The following is a 22,316-nucleotide window of genomic DNA, read 5'->3' as shown; positions in this document are numbered from 1 at the left end:
GAAGCATAGCCCAATATTGGGGTGACCGTGGCCTCAGGCATGTGTGCGAGGCCTGTGTATTCACACTGGGCTGTATGCTTATACAAGCTCATTGCTTGGTGCCATAAGCTGTGTCTGTGTGAGGAGCCAGGCGAATGGTCTGAAGCTGGTCCTCAGCTTGGCACCACTGGGAGGTGGGAGGAAGTCTGAAGAAGCGGGGCTTCCTGGATCATCAGCAGGAGGGAATTCCTCTGGAGGGAATTTTAGGGCTTTTTCCTTTTCCCCTAGCCTGCTTCCTGCCTGTCATGAGGGCTTTGTCTCTAGCATGACCCTACCCCTCATGCCCTCTTCCCACAAGCAACAGGGTAAATCATAGACTGAAACTCTGAAAAATCCCAAATAGACCTTTCTTGTTTTAAATGTAGTTATCTTGTGTATTTTGTTGCAGTAGTAGAAAGTGGACTGACACGCTGGCACTGCATTCTCACAGGTAGCCTGTTCTGCCCACGTCTTTCCCCTAAAGACATCCCTTGTGGATCCTTAAGCTCTCTTGGGCAGATGATGAGGGAAACAAAGAACTGAAAGGCTCCTATAGAAAGAATTTTCTTCCCTCTGATCAAGGTATTAGTCATGGGGGTCTGGCACCCTTGTATCCTATGTTAGTATGTGTGTTTTCTGAATATCCACATGGCTTGAGGAGTTGTACAGTTTTATACAGTTTTCTGTTGTCTGTGACAAAATTCCACTACCTGGATGGTTCATTATCTTGCATTTTCTGTAGGCAACAGCTCTGGGCACAGCTCACCCAGATCCCCTGATCAGGGTGGCATTAAGACTGAATCGAGGTACCAATTGGAGCTCAGAATCGTGGTGTGCTGAGGCTAAGGCCTTTGGCTCCTATAGGCTATGGATAATTTCCATACAGGTGGCCATCTCCATGGGAAGTTCACACAGCAGCAGGAGAGACCACCTTCCTGTCTGTCTGTGTCTCTCCTTCTTACTCTCCTACAGTCTGGTTGTAATTGAACCACAAAACTGATTTTTTACTTTTGCTGCATTCTGCTGATAGAAAGCACGTGTAAGTTAGGAAAGGAGTTGGCAAGAACCACCAGGGAGCGAGAACTATGAGGCAGCATCATTTGTGAAAGCCTGTTTGCCACATAGAAAAAACTCATAACTGTAGACAGCGTTACCTAACTGGCAGCATCAGATACAGGTTAAATATTTGGAAAGAGAGAAAAATCATATTGGATCACGCAAACCCTGACAGTTTGGATCTCCATTTGGCAGGGGGGTGTGTGTCTCTAAGCACTTTATCAAACGGGGTTCCTGGGTTCTTGACATTCACTTAGACTCTTCCTAGCTTGCGGAATCTCTCAGTTCCCCAAAACACAGTGCATGGGATGGGCCTTGAGACCTTGTTACACTCCCAGGGAACATGCTTGGGCTTCCTGGGCATTCCTCCTGTGGGCCAAGCACAGCAGCACTGCAACTTGTGGGGGCTTCTTAGAAATTCAGACTCTCGGAACCACCTGCATCTGATGGAGAAGTCTGCACTTTGAGAAGACTTTGGGTAATTATATATGTACGTGCAGGCCAGTGCTGGGGAAGCCCCATTCTATAGGACACGCTAAGTGCTACGTGGCACTGCTTTCTTGGGGGGCTGCACCCCACTTGCATTTTCCTTGGTCAGAGTGAGCGAGAGATAGAGCAGCTCCCAGCTGGTAAGAGGCCTGACAAGAAACAGCAGGGACGCATCACACTGCTTTGAATTAATATAACTCTCCTGGGTCAGACAAATTACATCCTTAGGGGACAGAAAGAATTTATAGCTGTGATTAGAGAGGCGCTGGCAGTAATCTGGAGAGTCGCAGGGAGCCAGCTAGGTGCCATTTCTTTTTCAAAGAAGGAAAAGGAGGAATCCTGAAAATTACTGGGTAGTGAGCCTGACAGTAATTTCCTACACAATTCTGGGAGGAATTATTAAACAGGTAACTTGTCAGCTCCTGGAAACAGGAATTGTAATCACCAGGAATCATGCCAAATTAACCTCATTTGGTTCTATTTTTTATGATGCATTTCCAAGACTGCCAGGCCCAAGGAAAGCAATAGGTGTGATAGCTTTGATTTTTCAGGTAGGTATTTACACAGCTCCTAACGGCAGACTCGCAGCTCGTATGCAGAAATGTGGTACAATTCATAATTTTAAATGAAGTTATAGCTGACTGAATTATTGCCTCCTCCATGGTAAGTCAGAAATATTTGGAAGAGAGGAGTCTGACAGGAGTAGAAGACCAAATTGGTTCCCTGTTCCACTCAGGGGACTGTTAGAGAGGTCGGAAGTTCTAGCAATGAGGAAAATATGAGATTGGAACGGGGGATTTGATCTTACAGCATTGCGGGGACTGTTAACGCGAGAGGAAGCCAGGAGGAAACGATGGGTGTGAAGTGAGGGAGAGCAAAGACACAGCCGGAGGTGTGAACCTGGTTTGGATCCCGCGGATGCGCTAACCTTCCAATTCTAATGCTCCAGGCATCTGCGACAGGAAAGCAGAACTGCAAAGAGCTGAGTCCTGACGTCTACTGCATGCCAAGGAGGCTGACCGGCAGAGCCAGGATTGATGTTTGCCGCTGATGCAGGGCAGCAGCTCTAGTCTTGACTTCTAATCTACATACATTTCTTCTCGGGGGGCACTTTTATCCCACAACAACAATGGAAAGGAATTATGGGAAATACCAAAGTGACCTTTGAGGTGTACACAGTTCAAAGGCCACATAGCAATAGAACTCCGTCCTTTGCCTTGCTTGGCTGGGTGATTAATAATGCAAAGCTCCGAAGGACAAGCAAGCTGGGGGGGGGGGTGGGGTGGGGTCAGGATCCAAAAGAAAATGCCAGGAAATTGACTTCTTCCTCTTCTAAAGGCCCCAGCATTTTGAGAGCTCCCATTCACCAGGTTCAGTGAACCGGAATCTCTTCTTTCAATGTCTTCATATCCCGTTTTGTATATTTTCATAGCATTATTATTAAGAGAGTTTCCCCCCCCCCCCAAACTTTGATTTATTCATGTTGTATCCCCTGAGCAGAATGCAAGCTCCACGTGAGTAAGGTCGTTGGCTGTTTGGCTCATTGATCGACCCACAGCGGTTAGACTAGACTAGCGCATAGACAGCACGCTGTAAATATTTATTGGTTGATATGTAGCTAAATTTAATGAGAGAAAGAGTAACGCCGTTTATTGAGTGGTAAAATACCAACCCTCTAAGTAGAGGATGGAGGCTATGTAAATGAGGAATAATTCATGAGAGAAAATAGATTCGGGCTTTTGTGACGAGCAAGCGCGAAGTGGACAATTTGGTTATTGGGAAATTAATGCATATTTTACTTATATAGTAGAAACAAAGGAAGCAATATGCATGCGCTGCTCTATAAAGATAAGGATAGCGTATTTTAAGAGAAAAAGACTCATTGTGTCAGCAAGCCTAGGGGAAAACGTTGTGTGATCACATTAGTAAAAGGCATTGGACAACATTCAGTAGTCACTTATGATAAAAGCTCTTATCAGATTGGGAAAGCGGAATAATTCTGTCAGCTTGGTGATGAGCATCTACAACCCCGCTGTCACTACCATCAGCCTCTCACTTGAGAAATGAGGTACTCTCCCCTTAGACAACATATCTGATAAAACTCCTCTCCAAAATACTTGTAAAAAGAACTCTTAATGTCCATCAACAAAAATTCAAACAATCTGATTTTTTAAAACAATGGGCTAAATATATGAAGAGACATTGAAGAAAATGTGAAGATGGGACGTAAACATAGAAGACGCTAAATATAATTTTAATCAGGGAATTTCAAGTTCAAACACCAATGTGATACCATTATTGTTCTTATTACGGTGTCCAAACTCTAAGGAAGTAACAATATCAATTGATTCAGAGGATACAGAGCAACAGGGAGCCTCATACTTACCCAGTAGAAAAGCAAAACTGGCATAGACATGTTAGAAGAGAGTCGGGCAGTTCATTACCTAGACAAACAGCTTAGGCATGATAAGAACCATTGCTTCCATAAGCACTTTTGAGTCTAATAAAATCTTACTTGCTAAGTTTATAGCAGTTGTTTTCATAATGTCCACAACAGTAGAAGTCATCAATATTTCATTGATAGGACAATGGGTAGATAAACAAGTATATTTATGCAATGTGGTGGAATGTTATTCATCAATATAAAGAAATTAGGTATCAGTCAACTAGGAGACATAGTTAACGGGTTGGAGAGGTAGCATAATGCATAAATTGCTTGTTGCACAGGCACAAGGCACTGAGTTTGGGTCCCTAATGCTCTTATAAAATGTAGGCTTGGCAGTGCGTATCTGTAGCCCTGGTCCTGGAAGGCAGAGGCAGACACACATCAAGGGGTCACGTCACTAGCTAGCCGGTAGATTCAAAACGGTGAACTCCAGGTTTCGTGAGAGACTCTTTCTCAAAAAACATGACAGAGGAAAAAAGAGGAAGGCCACCAATGTCAGCATCAAGCCCAGTGGTTCCCAACCTTCCTGATGCTGCGACCCTTTAGTACAGTTTTTCATGTTGCCATGACTCCCAACCATACAGTTATTTTTGTTGCTACTTCAATTCACAGCTATAATTTTGCTACTGTTATGATCATAATGTGAATCTCTATCTTAGGTGACCCCAGTGAAAGGGTTGTTTGATCTCCATAGGGGTCACAACCCTCACGTTAAAACTACTGATTAGATTCTACACATGTGTGCACAGGCAAACACACCTGCAAACATGTATGCACACACATACACACACAGACACACACAGACACACACACACACACACACACACACACAAACCACACCACACCATGTCTCATCATGTCACGTCACATCTAGTAGAGATAGTTAGTTTCAGATATGAGAAAGCAGCATTCATGATAAAACTAGACAGAGCACCTTGCAATATCTAAAAATGAAACAATATTTGAACAAACAAGTAAGTTAATAAAAACAAAACAAAATTGTCTCAATTTATGGCTATTTTAAGAGTTTTTAAGGTGCCTAAAACACCTCCCAGTAGCCCAATATGCAATGATTTCACCTACAAGACAAAGCTTTACTGTATTATCACCCAAAGTATAAAATAACATTCACGGATCTTTATATACAGAATGATTTAATATATAAGTCCAGGAAAACAAAGGCAAATAATCGCATGCAGCTCATGCAAAGGAATTCTCAGTAATATACGTGGATCTTCCATTTTCATAGACAAGAGCTTAGACACCCAGTCTTTACATATGGGCTATGCAAAAATTACATCCTTTGAAAGAGGAGACTAGAAAGAGATGGAGAAGGAGAGAGTACGCTTATATAGGGAAGTCATCTGACAACCTTCATCTCACCAAAAGACCCAGCAGAGGGAAGCCATGGTTATAGGATTTACTGCTCATGTGATGTGATGTCAACAACACTTTCCATCTGGTTTTCTTTCACCACCTCTTGTCTAATCATAAAATGTATATATGCAGATGCACTCTACAAAATGTTTGACAAGTCTTTGCCTAAGTATCAAAGCCACCAAAATTAAGGACAGTAGGAGGGCCTTGACAAATGGCTCTTGATCTAGAATCTTCAGGCCATGACTTTGGATTCTAGCATCCACAGAACAAGCCAGGGCTCCTTGGAGATGCTTGCAATCCCATCTCTGAGGGAGACAGAGACAGGAAGATCATGGGGGTTGGCTGATTTGCAGCATAGCCAAGCAAATGTGAGTTCCATATTTAGGAACAGACTCTGTCCTAAAAAAGTATAGGCAGAGTGCCATAGAAGGAAACACTGGGCACCTCCTTTGGCCTCCACATGTGTGAGTATGAGCACACACTTACAGACACATTGATACAATTAAATAAACCAATACAACAACTCCTTTAACAAAGTATGAGACACCGAGTCAAGAGCAATCTGGATCCTGGATATCAAGGAAAAATTAAGGGAGGCTGAATAAAGCATGAGCTTTGGTTAATAATAATGTCAACACAGACCCACTAACTGTGGGAATAATGCTATAGTAACTTTGCATGTTGATAATAAAGGAAATCATGTGCAGGCATGAGTAAATTTTGCCCTGTGTTTAAAATCTTTTAAAATATACATTTCCAAAATAAATTATTTCATTATTTTAAAATGTCAAACCAGATGTTGAGAAGACAAAACCAACTGGCCACGTTTGTGAAAAAAAAAAAAGGTATAAACATAAAAGTTGTCTTTAAAAAAAGTGAGAGGATGGTTGTAAAAGAATTATTATGAAATGGTTGCAAGTAAAGTTCTGCCGCTTTCAAACACACAGATGTTACATGTGAAGAGACTGGCAAACCAGCCAACCCCAGTGATCGTCCTGTCTTGGTCTCCCTCAGAGATGGGATTGCGAGCATCTCCAAGGAGCCCTGGCTTGTTCTGTGGATGCTAGAATCCAAAGTCATGGCCTGAAGATGCTAGATCAAGAGCCATTTGTCAAGGCCCTCCTACTGTCCTTAATTTTGGTGGCTTGTGAGTGGTGGGCTGGACAGCCTGACCAAAACCATGAGGAAGCAGCTTCAACACAGCAGAAGGTCATGGATATTAGAACTGTCCAACTTGGACCACCCTGCCTTTGGAGGGAAGTAGGATACTTCCCTTATGGATGCTCTGGCAGAGGCTGAAGAAATGTCATGGTGAGGAACAGGATGGGGTGAGCCTCAAGGTGTCTTCTTAGCTGCTCTGAGTGCCCATGTGGCAGCCAAGTGCACCATGGTCACAACGGTTCAGGTGGCTTGAGGCAGGCCTTAGAAGCTAGTTCTGTTCTTTTTTTTTTTAACTCAATATTTTTACATATACATTTATATTATTACACATCTATACAATAGACTACCTATAGAGCTAGTAGTTTTCTTATGGCATCCAGATGTCATGTTTCTCTCTGATCATCTTGAAATTGCAAAGTCTGAATAGAAGGTAAAAAAAAATAATTGTGGCACATGGTGAGAGATGGAGTCAAGAGAAGTTTCAGACAACAGATCTCTGTGTGTATACTCTTCTCTCCTAAGAGAACTAAACACAAGGCAGAAGGCTACAAAACCGAGACATAAAAATACCCTCCCTATGGTGGCTTTAATATTGGATATTATCATCTTGGTTTTAAACACTGTCTGGTACCACAATGCTTGAGGCCAGCTCCAGCGAGCAGGAAGAGTTCTTGGAGGGTAGCAGTACCGTTATCTACAGAACCAGATGGCTCTTGCCCTCTAGAAATCCAAAGCCCCATCTCTTCTGAGGAAACAGAAACAGGATCGAATTTGGTCACTTCCCTCTTGGTTCTACTGGCAAAATAGAGGATTTCTGCTTATGTGATTTTTATGCTCTTGCGTTTCTTTGGTACATAATTCTACTAGGTTGATTTAGAGCTTCAGAAATGGCTATGATCATGAAGTTAGGCAGTCTTTAATCATGCCAGGTTCCCAACAAATATATTACGTTGAAGCTCAGAGTATTTTTTAAACTAGTTCTCTCAGTGAAGAATGGTTTGGCCAGTAGACCTCCTCAAGTCAAGAAATAGCCTAATGTTTTTGTAATATCAAGTAATGTATTTATATATTTGCACAGGTGCATATGAATATACTTAAAAATCAACTGTATATTCATTCAGTTAGAGCTATGTTGCTTTGAAACATAAATACCTAAGTATTTGATCTGTGCAAAATCTGTCATTTTTTGTCCCTATATATTATTTTGCAATGGTTTTCATGAAATAGTAAACATTAATAAGGTTGGGCTTTTGTTGCTGTCTTTCCGCAATGCCGGCTTTGTAGTTTCTATGCTGCTGAGTAGGACTTTGTACTTCCGAACCTTTTGCCTTTCTATCCCGAACCCTGGGATTACAGGTGTGTGTCACCTCATTCTGCAATCAGCTGAGACTTTGGAAGACCCAAAGTTTGGATTTTGTATCTACTCTAAAGCCACAGTAGCTTTGGATTTCTTTGCTAATATTAAATTGGATCCAATGAACATACACAGAAATATGAAAAGTACTATAGACTATGAAGGCTTTTTCTCCTAATTTTACCTTGGGAACCAATGGGTATGTCAGCTTAGCTTTCCTCCTCTGTAAAAGGAGACTTTTAATTTGTACTCTTCAGTATCAGTCTCTAAAATCATCCATGTTATAGTTTATGCATGAAGTCTTCTTCATATGTTCATATGCTCACTATTTGGTTCCCCCTCCCCAAAATGTAGCAGCACTATTTTGTGAGGTTCTAGAAACTTAGAAGCTGGAGGGAGAATATTGTGAAGGATGCAGGACCCTGGAGGCATGTTCTCAGATGAATTTTGTCATTGTCCACATCTTGTTTCCTGGCTTTCTGTCCATCATAAAGAGAGAAGTTGCCCCTGCCATTGATACCTACCACCATACATTCTGTTCAAATGCATGGACCAACCAACCGTGGACCGCATACTCTAAAGCTATAAGCAACAAAGAAACCATTTCCTGAACCCACATGCTGAGAACAGCCATACTGCTAGATTCTGTCTTTATGGTGTCAATTGTCATGATCCCAATTTTCCATGAGCTTTCCTCCTGGCTTGTTAGTTAGATCATTTACTTGTGTATATATGTCTATTTACGTAGATTGTAAGTTCCTTTGTTGCATACTGATTTCTTCTCTTCTAGTCCTTCGTCTGTGATTGGCCACTGGACCTTCATCCACCTACTATCCAACACTTACCTGAAACGTCATATCTTGTAGGAAATAGATTGCTAAATTGGAATTAACCGGGTCTTGACTCCACCATGCCTCACCTTTCCTTGCAGCCCTTCCTTCCTGCTTCAATGTGTCTTACTTCTTCCCATGCATATGCACACCCCTTCTAAGCCCCCGAAAGGACAGGGGTCCCGTTTAGCCTAGTGCAGGGCCAGCATCTGCTTTTACACACGACAGAGGCCTTAGAAACAAAGCTGTAAGACTCCTTCCCAGGGCTTTCCCCCAAGTAGCTTCAAAACCATCTCTTCTCTGTGACCCACAGATTTACATGTCATTGTGACTCACCTTTGTTCTGGTAGTCATAGATCCATTAGGATCTATGCGTTTGTAAATAGGATTGAATGTAACAGAGATAGAAATCTGTGCCATTTCCCCCTCATTAAGCGTTTTTATCTTGGTGGAAGTCGGTATCATTTATAGTAATACTCAAGCTAGCACTGAAAAATCTTTATTTCTCCTTTCTTTATATTAGGCATTAAACTCTTAATAGCTCTTGTCAGTTCACTGCCAAAATACAGCTGGAGCCTTATGCATTTTCATCATCTCCACAAAAGTGCCTCAAGCTGCCATCCACCTCACCTAGGTCACATTACCGTATTCTTACCCCAACCATAACTAGGACTGTCAACTTGGCCCCTTTCCCTCTTTTATTGATCCTCTAAAATCAGTTCTCATCAGAGTAGCAAGAGAAGAAAGTCTCTTAATGGCTCCTATTCATGACAAAGTATGAATTGCTAGCTACACCCAGCAAGGCCCAGAGGATTCCAATCCTAAGTGGCTTTGGCTTGCATTTTTTTCCCTCTTTTTTGATCATGCTGTGGTAGCCCCAGACCAATTTCTGTCCCTTAAACAAGCCAAGTTAATTTCTTCCTGTTTGGGAGTTGTGACCTTGCTCCACTTTGATGTTGGAGATGTCTCCTTTGAAAGCTCATGTACCCTGCAAGTGCTCAGAGCAGCCTTTCCTGGCACCTTGCTAGTAAGCATTAGTTACTTTCTCAACATGGAGGCTAATACCTAATATGGAATTATTGGGTATTATAATATGCAAGAGCCTTAGGAGTGAGGAAAGAAAGATTTACTTTGGCGCACAACAAAGAAGCAAAGACAGACAAATACATATGCTTAGTGCTTCTGTGTTCAACTCAGTCCATAGCACTATAGGATATCACTGCCTACATCTTCCTTCCTTTTGGAGACACTGTTATAAACAAACATGCAGAAGTGTGTTTCCATAGTGATCATGAATCCAGTTGGGTAGTCAATGAACATTAATTGTCAAAGCAGCCTACAGTTCCATCTTCTTTATGTAGGCCCTTCCTGGGTTGAGGATACTTCCCGTCCCCCTTTCTATTAGAGGGATATGTTGGGCATTGAACACACCATCTGCCTTTATCTTCATGTGACTAACAGATCCCCTAGTGCCATCTCATTGACATCCAGCCTGGGTTCTCAGGGTTGCAATCTCTGCTCTATCTCTTTGGGGCTGCTTCTTGTCTTGACTAGGAAGCTCTTGGAGGCAGATATCACCTTGTATCCCCACTGCCTCCCACAGAGCTTGTCTCAGAGTAGCGCTGTACACATCAGCGTGTGTGTGTGTTTTCCCTTGAATTCACAAGGCCCTCTCTCCCCCCTCAGTCTTCCTCTGATGGAATTGCTTGTTAGTTGGAGGAAACTTAAATTCCTATTAGAGCTTTTAAAACTGAGATTGGGGAATTGATGAGGCCTATAATTGGTAAAAGAAACTCTGACCTAAGGTGCTTGCCTAATGAAAGAATGTGGTAGGAGGGCAGTAGGAATGGTTTCACTTAATAGAGGAGATGAAGATTTGATGCCCAGGGTAGCAGTTTATTAGGCAGGGAATCCAACTATTAATTCACTGAAAAAATGATCTGTCACAGATACTCATCTTCTATCCAAGTTAAGGGATGGGCATAGTCTCCTCATAAATTACAGGACTTTTACATTTATTAGCATTATTAAATCAAGATTTATCTTTATTATAAAATTTTAGATTAGATAACAATATTAGGAACTCAATATTATTTCCAACCAAGAGGATAATTGAGGTTCCTTGGCCAACTGAAGTGACAATGATCTGGAAGTGGTGATTACTAGAAGTTGTAGAGAAGGAAAGTGGAAAGGGAGGTAATGTTCACTAGTATGTTCTGCATGAAGGTTTTCAGCTAGAACACCAAACCTATTAATATATACACATACATACATACATACACATACATACATACATATATTTATTATTCCTTAAGCCAAACCAAAATAACATGTAAGTGGATATTTGTTATTGCTAATCTGCAAAACATGCTTCAGTCTGTTTCAATCTTTTTGTTTCTTCCCACACATTAGGGCTGATTAGTCTGTTTCCACCATCGTTGCATTTTGCCTGAGAAAATTTTGCATGACTCTAGGTAGATAGGGCTATAAAATAAAATGTAAGTTGAACATTTAGTGGTAAAAATAAACTCATCACAAAACAATTCTCTGATACACATGTACTTTATGAATTTATCAAAGCTGTAAGCAAATTTGCGTAGTGATGAGATGAATGTACCTATTTAATCTACACAAAACTAAGTATTGACTGATTTCAACCTGTGGTGCATAAAGCATCTTCAACAATTTTTTAAAAGCCTATTACTTTATTTTTATTTTTTCCATTTTACATGCATGTATATGATGTACATCGGCATGCGTTGTTTTGCATGCGTTTGAGCATATGCACATTGAGTGTGCTTGCATGTGCATACCTATTTGTGTGCACGCAGAGGTATGAGATTGATGTTCAGAATCCTCCTTGACCTCTTCTTGACCTTACTCACCAAGTCAAGGTCTCTCAGTAAAGCCAGGAGCTTGCTGATATGGCTACCTTTCTCCCCAGCTTGCTCTGAGATTCTCTGTTTCTTGAGGCTGGAATTACAGGGTGGGTCACCACACCTAGCAGGCATTTATGTGGGCTTCTGAGGACTTGAACTCAGGTCCCCACTCCCCAGCCTTGGACTGATATTTTGATCTTGTAATTGTCAATATGGAGAATACCATCTTGCATAAGCTTGTGGTACAAAATGGCAGACGTATGTTTAGGGTCATTTCAGAAATTGTTTGAAATTCTGTTCTTATCCTAAGACTAAAGTCATCAAATGATTTCTTATGAAACTCAAGTTGGCAAGCCAAAAATCAATTTCTAAAACAAAACGTTTTAACAAAATCCCAACTCAGAAAATTGTTTTATGCAGTTCAGCCACTGTGTTTCTGGAAGAGCAGAAAACTTTGCATTCACAGTGAAAACACTGAACTTTATATCAGCTCCGAGCTGTGATGTTTCAGGCCAAGTTCACTTACTCGCATACCATGAGGTTAAAGCGTGCTCCCAGAAATGCACGTTTACTGCATGTTCAGAGCAAAAGCTGTGGTGCCTTTATGTGATGTATTTGAAGCAAGGACTGCCCAAAGCACCTCCATCATTATGTGTTTGCTTTTTAATTCATTTTGATCATCATATTTCAGAAAGCTTTCAATGCTGACAAGTTTTTCATGAACCCCACATTCAGTAATGTTGTTTCCATAGGGAATCATGACCTCATACCATATTTATCATTTCCTTTGCCCCTCTACCCATCCCAGTCCACTTTCCCTCTGTGCAGTGCTGGGCCCACTGACGATGACTTCTGATCCCAAAGGAAAATCACTCTTTTGTCCTTGCCCGTAGCACTTAAAACGACCCTTTCCCCTCCCCTCCACACACTCATTTCCTTAGTGCCTTCTTTCTAACTAGATTAATGAAGAAAAACAGAGGTTTGTCAATGAGTAATCACACCAGTGTCGGATGCAGTGGTATTTGCACTTCTAAAATAAAATTTCCTGGAGAGAACAATATTTCAAAAGCAATAAATCATAAGTGGTTGAGTTGCAGACATAACATTAATCCACATCATATTAAAAAGCACCCAAGTGCCATGGCCCCAGTGTCTGCCATAATGATGATGTAATGAATGAGTGGAGTTCAAAAGCAGTTCAAGGAACAATGGTAGATTTCTAAACTACCACAAGTGTATTCATTAAAACTGATTTCCAGTTTGGAGTCCAGTGTGCACAGCGCCTTTCAGAGAACCATAGTTCCCCTTGTATCTTTTTCACCTAATCTGGACTATTTTCTTGAGTTTACAATGGAAGCAAACCACAGCTATTGCAGCCAGCACATGTTTGACAAATCCCTCCAAGTCAACAGACCCAAGACGAAGTCTCCATTTACTTCCTACCTCTTATCCTCACTGCCTCTCTTCTGTGATTGTGATGGACCTAGACACATTTGCCTGGGGCTATTGTTGTAGCCTTTGTGTTAGTTTTATTATGACTGAGAAGATGTCCAGGAGAATAGTCCCAGGGAGGGAAAGTTACTTCAGGTCCATGGTCTCATGTGTTTCATTCCATGGATGCTTCATACCATGTAGTTGTGCAAAAACAGCACAGAGGCTGCGTGGTGGGAGTGTGCAGAAGGAGGAGTTTCTTCACTCTGTAGTAGCCTGGATGCAGAGAGAAAGGAAGAAGAAAGGACCCAAGTGAGATACATGCTAAGAACATATCCATTTCCTCTAGGAGGTTCCACTTTCTAAAGTTTCCTAACTATTCCACAATATCAATACCATCTATAGACCAAAGAGTTGAATATACAGGCTGGTGAGGGGCATTTTATATTCAAACTAATAGTTTCTAGAATCCTCTACCAAGCCATCCTCCAAACTCGAACCAAGTTAATGAAACACTAATCCTTCCATTGTATCGGTTGCTTCTAGAATTCATTGCAGACTAAGGCAAACACTTCTCTTTCTCTTTTGTGCCTGTGCCTGTGTCTCTTCATGATAGAACTTTATTTTCTAACCATTCCCATGGGATTCTGGAACCCCTTGTTGTTGTCTCAAAGCCCATGTTTGTTCTTTCTCTGATTATTTCCCTATGCAAAGCCATGCCTGTACATTTGTCAAGGATCTATGCAGACACCACATCTGCTGAGAAACCTGGTTTCCATGTTCTCTGTGTAGACTTGGTTGCTCTTTACTTCCTGTAGAAAATCAACCTAAATTTACATCTTTCTCATTACCTTTAGAGTTGGTTGGCCAATGCTTCTTCTTCTTTTTATAATTATATTTCTTTTTTAAACATATACATTTATATTATTACACATGAATAAAATAAATTATATATAGCAGGAAGAACCATGAGACAATCAGGAATTATATAAATGTTTCATTCATAGTGATTTGGCTATTTGTATTTAGCAAAGTTGCAGTAAACATCTTTCTTACCTTGTTGGGTCTAAATTTCTGAATGAAAATCAATATCTATCATATTTAATCTTTATTAACTTAAAACATCTATCTTGATCTAAAAACATCTTAACACCTAAAGAACTAAGTTTAATTGTAAGACTAAACTATCTCGTCTTCAACCCTATCAGAGACTTGAGAAGGACTAAAACTTAATTACCTGAGTGAACTGGAAGTGGAGGTTAGCAGTTTCCAAAATAAAGAAATTACTGAGACAGTTTACTGCCTCAATAATCACCCAACATTCTTTATAATGTTGGAGCACTATCTTTAGCCTTCTGACCCAATATATCTGACAGATATATTTTTGAGGCAGGAACTGTTAAGGACTTGCTTACCCTGTCTTGGCAGAATTCGGCCGTCAACTCTGCCTGCATTTACGCTTGCCCGTTTTTAGGCAGACTTCTGTCTGTGGCAGAGATGAGGACATTTTGCCAAGTGGCTGATTTTCCACATTTGAAGCCAACTCCATAAGGAGGCTTTTTGATGCTCATCGTCTTCTTTGAGGTAGGCTGGATGTTGCCAGGAGTTAACTTGTCCAATGCTTCTTTATTGCTTCTAGGGGTCTGGAAAGATATTCAGAGCAATCTATTATTTATCTTCTCTTTTATTTATTATTTGATTTTTGAATCTCATGCTGCAGTGCTTGATGTCTTATGAACAGTAAATATTAAAAGAACAATAATCAGTCCTAACCTACAATGATCTCTTAGTCTTTGCCAGGCTTGCTCCAAGCTCCGGAATCTCTTTCTTCATTCTCCACCATGCCTTAAGGCAGATAACATAGGGCACCATGATTCCAGCAGTGTTTTGCCGTCCTTTGACTTGACTTTCATTACAGTCGTTGCTCCGGTAGACAGTTTTGTGAGAGCGCAGACTCATGCTGAGCGACTTACTTCAAGTGTACTGTGTACTGTGTGGCAGTCTGCTTTCTCTCCCAGGCTCTCCCCAAAGTGGCAGGAAGTCACTAAGATCTGCTGTCAGCCTAAGCAGAAATTGAAGGAGATTTAGCATCTCCAGGCAACCCTTGAGCATGGATGAGCAGCCCTGGTGAGAGCATTCTCCACCCCGTATTCTTTGAATAGACCGTTCTCAGAGGCCTCGCTGACTCAAGCTTCCAGTGTTTGCAGAAGCGACTCTTGCAAGTTACTTTTGTGTAGCTCTCTCACTCCCGTGTGACTTGCTATTTCTTTCAGACACATCTATCAGGTCAACTTGAAGATATTCTTCTAAGACACACATTGCTGTTGCCCCACTGTGTTAGAAACAGACACAGGGGACAAAGAACCTTGTGTAAGTTCCTGTCCCTGGAAAGTGAAGCAGGCTGGATTCAAACTCCAAGAGCCTGGCTGCAGAGGTACTTCCACAATCATGTGGCTAAACTGATGACAGTAACAGATTCAGGAAACTCTAACTTCCGGCCACAGAGCTTCCAGTCATTTTGTGTTTATAACTTGTCTTGATGGGAAAATGCAATGCTCTGCATTTGGGAATAAGATGATGTTACTTCTTAAATTCTCACATATAAATGGTAAAGTCTCTTTGGTCTTCCACGAAGAAGCTGAGCTTAGAATAATAACACAGCAAATGCTGAAGTGCTGTACCTTCTCGTTCTAAAGTCTCCCTCCATTTTAAGGCTCTCCAGGATCACACGTGGTTCATAAGGTTCCTCACATTTCCAGTGGTTGATTGTTGTCAGTATGGATGGGTGGATGGAGAGTGAGACGAGGTTAATATGCCGCATACCCGTGTCACAAGAAACAGAACCCAGTAAGATCTTAGGACTCTGAATGACTCTAGAACTTTGACCAGGCTTTATTTGTCTTGCATGTAGAAGGAAGAGTTTGACTTAAAGTGGACACTCTTACTTGTTTGAGGGCTTAGAGCCCACTGCGCTCTATGCTTTGCTCTGATATCCTTAAGTGCACACACACAACCATGCATCTTTCCTCATATAATCTCAGGATTGTTTGTTCTCTCTGGTCCCTGTGGACATGTCTCTAGGCTCTATTACAGCTTTAGCCTCCCCTCATCTTAAGTAAAATCATACCCATCAAACTTGTGGAAGACATTTCCATGTAAAACATTTGTTCCTACTGCTGACTACCAGACTTGTTGTGAGTCAACTATTTGCTGAACATCCACGTGATTTTTAAATAGACATTAGGGAGAATAACAAACATTTCTACCTACTTGCATCTTCTCTGGAAGTTTTCTGTGTTTAATTATCCTTTAAGCCATGGTGGTAAGAGATGTATATGGAATGACTAATTATGCCCTAAAAATAATTTTTGTCAAATATATAAGTTAAAGTAAAAAAGTAAGAGGAAGTATATAATAATAGCTTAAATAAGTAGGTTTCCCTCATGTATGCCTATTTCTGGTTCTGTAATTATAATTAGTGTGTTGGTACAAATGTTATAGTACTGTGGACTTTGTGATTGGATACTACATATTATTCAATATTTCCATTTTGCCTGGTAAGAAGAACAATGCTAAATGAGAATCTAGTGAGCTGAAAAAAACTTCAGATGAACCAATATACTTACTGATAGAAACGTAGCAGCTTGTTGACTGGAAAAGAACAGTAAATTTGATTTACTCTATACTGAATTTTGATAAAACCAGTAGCTTTTTGATGACAGTTTTCTGGAACTAAACTGGAAGCTAAACTGAGATGTTAGCTTATAAAAGAAAAAAATTGATAATAAGAAAAATAAACCTCAATTGTAACCCACGTTAAAATAAAAGAAAGACTGTGGCCTGCTGTGTCATTATGCTGATCTATAGTTGCTCCTTTTATCATTGATGGAAACTATCTACAGAGAGTAAGTTCTTTTTACTTTAATCCATTTTGTTTCACCTGAATTTCTCTCTCATGAGACTGGAGGAGAGTGAAGAGGACTTTTTGTTTGTTTGTTTGTTTTGATACAGGATCTCATGCAGCCAAGGCTGGCTCGATCTCTTCACGTAGCTGAGGCTGGCTCGATCTCTTTGTATAGCTGAGGATGGCCTTGAATATATTATTTTCCTGCCTCCACTTCCTGAGTGCTTGGATTCTAGCCATATTTCAACATGTTTAGGGGTTTTTTTTTGTGTGTGTGTGTGTGCTGGGGCTAGAACTCAGGGCTCTGTACATGCTAGGCAGACACGCAACCAACTGAACTATAGCCCTAGTTCAAATTCGTCTCTTCTGATTTCAAGGGTCACACTCCATTTGATTCTTCATCATAACCGTCTTTCTAAACACAGCCCAAGTGTTTGGTCCAGTCTGACTTCTGAGTCAATGAGACTGTTTGATGTGATCTGGACTTAGACCTTAAGGCTCAGGGGCCACTAAGGGTCCATGGTTTTAAAGATTGCTACAGTCCATCACAATCGTGTCTTTAACTTCATCCGCACACTCCTGTTTACCACCACAAGCACCAATAGACTCCCGTCTGCTTCATTGGCCCGGCCAGCCACACAGATGGCTATTTGAACTTTTATACTACTTTAGTCCTTTGTTGATTTTAATTTGGGCTCACTCTACCATCAGCTGCCTCCACCATTAGGAAACCCAGCTCTGTTGCTGGAATCTGTGGGACTGAACATCATGTTCACCCATCCAGCCATGTTCTCACTGTGGCTTCCTATTTTACAATTTCTTATTGGCCTGTCGGGATCATTTCTGAGAGCAGCTGTCTCACATCAGAAGACTTGGCTATCCACCTACTCCAAGTATATGTGACAGAGCAAGAGGAAAGACCTTACTTGTTTCTTGGGTTTTATTTTATGTTTCTTTTGGATTTTCCTGATCATGTTGACCTTGTACAAGTTATTGGCCTCACATTGGAGCCAGGCTCTGGTCCTATCACTATGCTTTGTCTACACCTCTATGTTCTGGCTTCACCCAAATGTGTTGACCCCACCCCTATACTTTACCCATAGGCCTATGCTCCAGCAGGTATGTTTTGGGGTCTGTAGTTTCTTAAGGGTCCTAAGATCCTTATCATCATCAATGATGGGAGATGGCTCTAGTTTCCTAAGGTTCCTAAGAGCCTTATAATCATCAATGACGGGAGATGGGTGGGGGAATACAGGATGCATGGTTTTAGTGAAGACATTGCTAGCAATCCGGTTCCCTATCCTACAGAATGATGACTGTCCTGAATTCTGACATGTTTCTAGGGCAATAGCTTCCTCTTTGTGCTTTGTTAAAATAACTTGATTCAGTTCACAGGGTGGGAGTTCAGAATCATCAGAGCTTAGACTAAGTTATTATTATCTTTTTTTTTTTTTTTTTTGGTTTGAAAGAAACTATAACATCAACAACTTCTTTGATGCCAGCCCGTGTGGTGCTGTGCCAGCTATTTTCTGACAGTTGCCTTCAATGTTTTATTACTATATAAAGCAAAAAAAAAAAAAATGACCTTTGAGAATTTCAGTATCTGTTTTATATGTGTGTTTGTTCACATACTCTTAAGGAATCACGTTGAAAGGGTCAAGAAATGAATCCAATGATTTTGGTGAGAAAAGAGCATTTATTGCTTTGTGTGTTTGTGTGTGTGTGTGTGTGTGTGTGTGTGTGTGTGTGTGTGTGTTTACAAAGTGCTGATTAAGTGTTTTGTATTTGTAATGTAAATTATGTATTTTTACCATTTACATATTTGCAATCTTGTCTGGCATCAAAAGCGAGCTTAAAAATACCTTGAAAACATGTTAGAATGTTTTTAGAAAGTAAGATAAAATTATGCTTTCGTGTATTAAGTCATAAAATTAGCATTTTGTCATTACCTATTGAACTGGAAATAAAGTGTCTTAAAAATGAATAAGCTCAAAGAATTTCAAACAGCAGAAAGAGCACTTTGGAAGTTGTGAGTATATTTAATCATTAATTTCTTGTAGAACTTCTGTTCCCTTTTAATAAAAACTTAGGTAACTTTGTTTATCTTGACTGCTTACACCATTTCTTTGTTGATTTTTGCTTTTATGTTGAAATCTTCCACTTACTAAGCAAAATACACATTCTTGTCTTTGGAAAATCCCCTCATTTCAGCAAAGTGCAAAGGTAACAGTTAAATTTTGATTACAATGGATTATAGTATCTCTTATAACTTGGTAGTGTAGCTAGCATGCTGACTTGCGGCTACTTTTATCATAATATCTCTTGTTCTTTTTTAGAAAGGGAACAAGTGAAAAATTGAACATAGTCATGGCTTACAATTTCTTAGGATGCCATATTTTAACTCTTAAGCTTGCTTGCCCCTCTTTTTGTTTACATATATTTTATGTGAATCAGTGTTTTGTCTGCATGTATGCAGTCCCTGTGGAGGCCAGAGGGGGGCGTTCAATTTCCTGGAACTGGAGTTGCAGACAGTTGTGAGCCACCATGTGGGTACTGGGAACTGAATTTGAGTACCCTAGAAGAGCCTCCAGAGCTCTTAACCACTGAGCCATTTCTCCAGCTCTCTGCTTTCCCCTCTTAATCATCTGTTAGTATCTTTGGTAAAACTCTTCCATCTGGCTTCCACAGGGCAATGACTTGGCAATTTTGCACTAAAGGGAAAAATATGCACAATATATATTTGATATTTCTACTAAGCTATTTTTATCTTATAAATCAAATGTGCTAGTGATCCTACAAAGTTATAGAAAGCTTTTGCTAAGAAGTTGACATATTTAAAAAATATTTACTAAGCCAGAGATATTATGAAAATTTTGGAATATAATTTCAAGTTTTAGGTAAGATGATTGTGAGCAGTTACAAACAGATGCTTATAGCATTTTGTGTTTTTTTTGGTTTGTTTTGTTTTCTTTTTCCCCCATGGAGATTAATTTTTATTTTCACTTTGATTATATAATATTACAAATACTCACATAAATATAAAACGATAGCAAATCACTCAAAACTTGATGAAACACTACAATGATCATTGTTGTGCATAGTGTTGAATATTAGCCACAAATATTACTTAAAATTTCAATATTCTAAAAATGTCTGTAAGTTTTCTAAATTACTAATTGGCATGCAGAAGACTTTATTAAAAATATTGTACAGTGGCACTCAGAGGAAGGATAGCAGGCTACCAAGAAGAGACTTGATTCCCTATGAGCATATAAAAGGGGAGGAGGTCCCCCTCAGTCACATTCATAGGGGAGGGGAGTAGGGGGGAAAATGGGAGGGAGGGAGGAATGGGAGGATACAAAGGATGGGATAACCATTGAAATGTAATATGAATAAATTAATAAAAAACTGGCAAAACATATTGTACAGACAAAGTTAATCATCCAAACCTTCTCTTAACTTATTTTTTTTGCTTTTTCTGTTTGTTTGTTTTTTTTCCTTTTTTTATTCAATACATTTGTTTTATCACATATGTATAAAACAAATACATACAGCAGGGAGAACCATGTAATAATCATGAGTTCTATAAATGTTACATTCATAGTGGTTTGGCTAGTTGTATTTGTCCAGCGTGAAGTAAACATTTTTCCTGTCTTGTTGTGTTTTAAAATATGTATTACATCATCATTATTAAAGTATGCATTAAAAATTAAAATTAGCTGAGTGAGGTGGCGGGTGCCTGTACTACCAGCGGCTGGGAGACTGAGGCTGAAGGATCATGAGTAAAGTCAGTCTGAGCTATTCGCTGATATCAAGGATCTAGAAAAATCTAAACCAAACAAAAATTAAACAAAACCAATGCGTGTAATGTATATTGTCTTAGCTCTTTAAAAATTTAAAAATACGTATGTTTTCTCTTCTTTTTAAAAATACATTTATTTTATTACACACATATAAAACAAACTACATACAGCAGGGAGAACCATGTGACAATCATGAGAATCATGATTTCTATAAATGTTACATTCATAGTGGTTTGGCTATTTGTATTTGTCCAGCTTGAAGTAAACGTCTTTCCTGTCTTGTTGGGTCTAAATTTCTAAATGAAATTCAATATCTATCCTATCTCAACTCCAATAACTTAACTTCTTTATCTTGATCTAAAGTGATCTTATCCCCTAACCAACTAAATTTGATTGTAAAACTATACTATCTGGCCTTCAGTGCCCCTCAGAGACTTGAGAAGGAATAAAACTTAAGTTCCTGAGTGAACCAGCAGTGCGGGTTAGCAGCTTCCAAAATGTACAAATTGACTTAGATGGTTTACTGCCTGAACAATCACCCAATACTCTTTATAACATTGGAGCCTCATCTTTGACTTTCTGGCCCAATATCTCTGACAGACTTATTCGCAGGGCAGGAACTATTGAGGGCTTGCTTACTCTGTCTTGTCAGAGTGTGGCCATCTACTCTGTCTGTATCTAAGCTGCCCATTTTCAGGCAGAATTCTGTTTGTGTCAGGAAGTCCCAAGAATGTAGGGTAGTCCTGTCAGGCCACAGAGGAAGAGGTCTTATGTAGTATAGGGAACACTGGATAAGTTGAGGTCAGACATTAGGGAGGAGGGCTCCCCTTTCTAACAACTAGGGGAGGGAGGGAAAGGGGATGAGAGAGAGGATGGGATCAGGAGCTGATGATGGAGGGGAGGGACCAGGAGGGGCTGAGGGAGGGGGCTATGATTGGGATGTAAAGAATTCAAACTGCAGAACAACCAGGTAACTTATATTCCTAATCCCACTATATGGGAATAGCTCTGAGACTCACAGAGATACGAATGTAAAGGGACTGAGAGGCCTCATGTTGGCCATAGATTCTCTGTGACTTAGTATTAGAGGCGACTCTTAGTAAGGCACGAGGGAAGACTTGCAGACACCTTACGTCGACTCCTATAATGAGCAGAAAGACAGCTTTAATTGTTCTGTGCATTCCATACACATCATACAATTATAATGTTAGAACTGTACAATGCTTGTGAGAAATTATTTTTTCAAAACGAAATAACCAGACACTGATGCTGCATCAGACCTGACAGGGTTCATTCCCCTCAGTATGATGGATGCTGACATCCTGCATCCTCCTAGCTCCATCCCCAGATGACTTTGTTGTTGTTACCCATCAGATTTGGACAGCTTCCCAGACATCATTGTAGAAAACTTTCGATCCAATTTGGACCACCATTTCAATCTCCTGCTAAGCCTGGAATCTCTCAACATTTAGAAACTGGACCACAAATGCAATCCCTGGCTGGTTTACCATTTTCTCCAGTCTTTTTGGGTTCCTTCCAAGGTATTATTTTCCCCAATTCAACCT

The 22,316-nt window shown here is 40.2% G+C and overlaps 1 long non-coding RNA gene across 1 annotated transcript; it reads right to left on the bottom strand.

Moving 5' to 3' along the window:
• Nucleotides 1–11,121: 11,121 nt before the first annotated feature.
• On the bottom strand, nucleotides 11,122–15,835 carry LOC311582965. The gene is made up of 3 exons (XR_014774335.1): nucleotides 14,460–15,835; nucleotides 13,057–13,320; nucleotides 11,122–11,218 (listed from the first exon to the last, which is right to left on the bottom strand). It is a non-coding gene; the product is annotated as an uncharacterized lncRNA (long non-coding RNA).
• Between the last annotated feature and the right edge of the window lie 6,481 nt (nucleotides 15,836–22,316).

The sequence above is a fragment of the Acomys minous genome, assembly GCF_964271855.1.
Source record: "Acomys minous genome assembly, chromosome: 14".
Taxonomy (NCBI): Eukaryota; Metazoa; Chordata; class Mammalia; order Rodentia; family Muridae; genus Acomys; species Acomys minous.
This window is presented reverse-complemented; position numbering and strand designations above follow the sequence as displayed.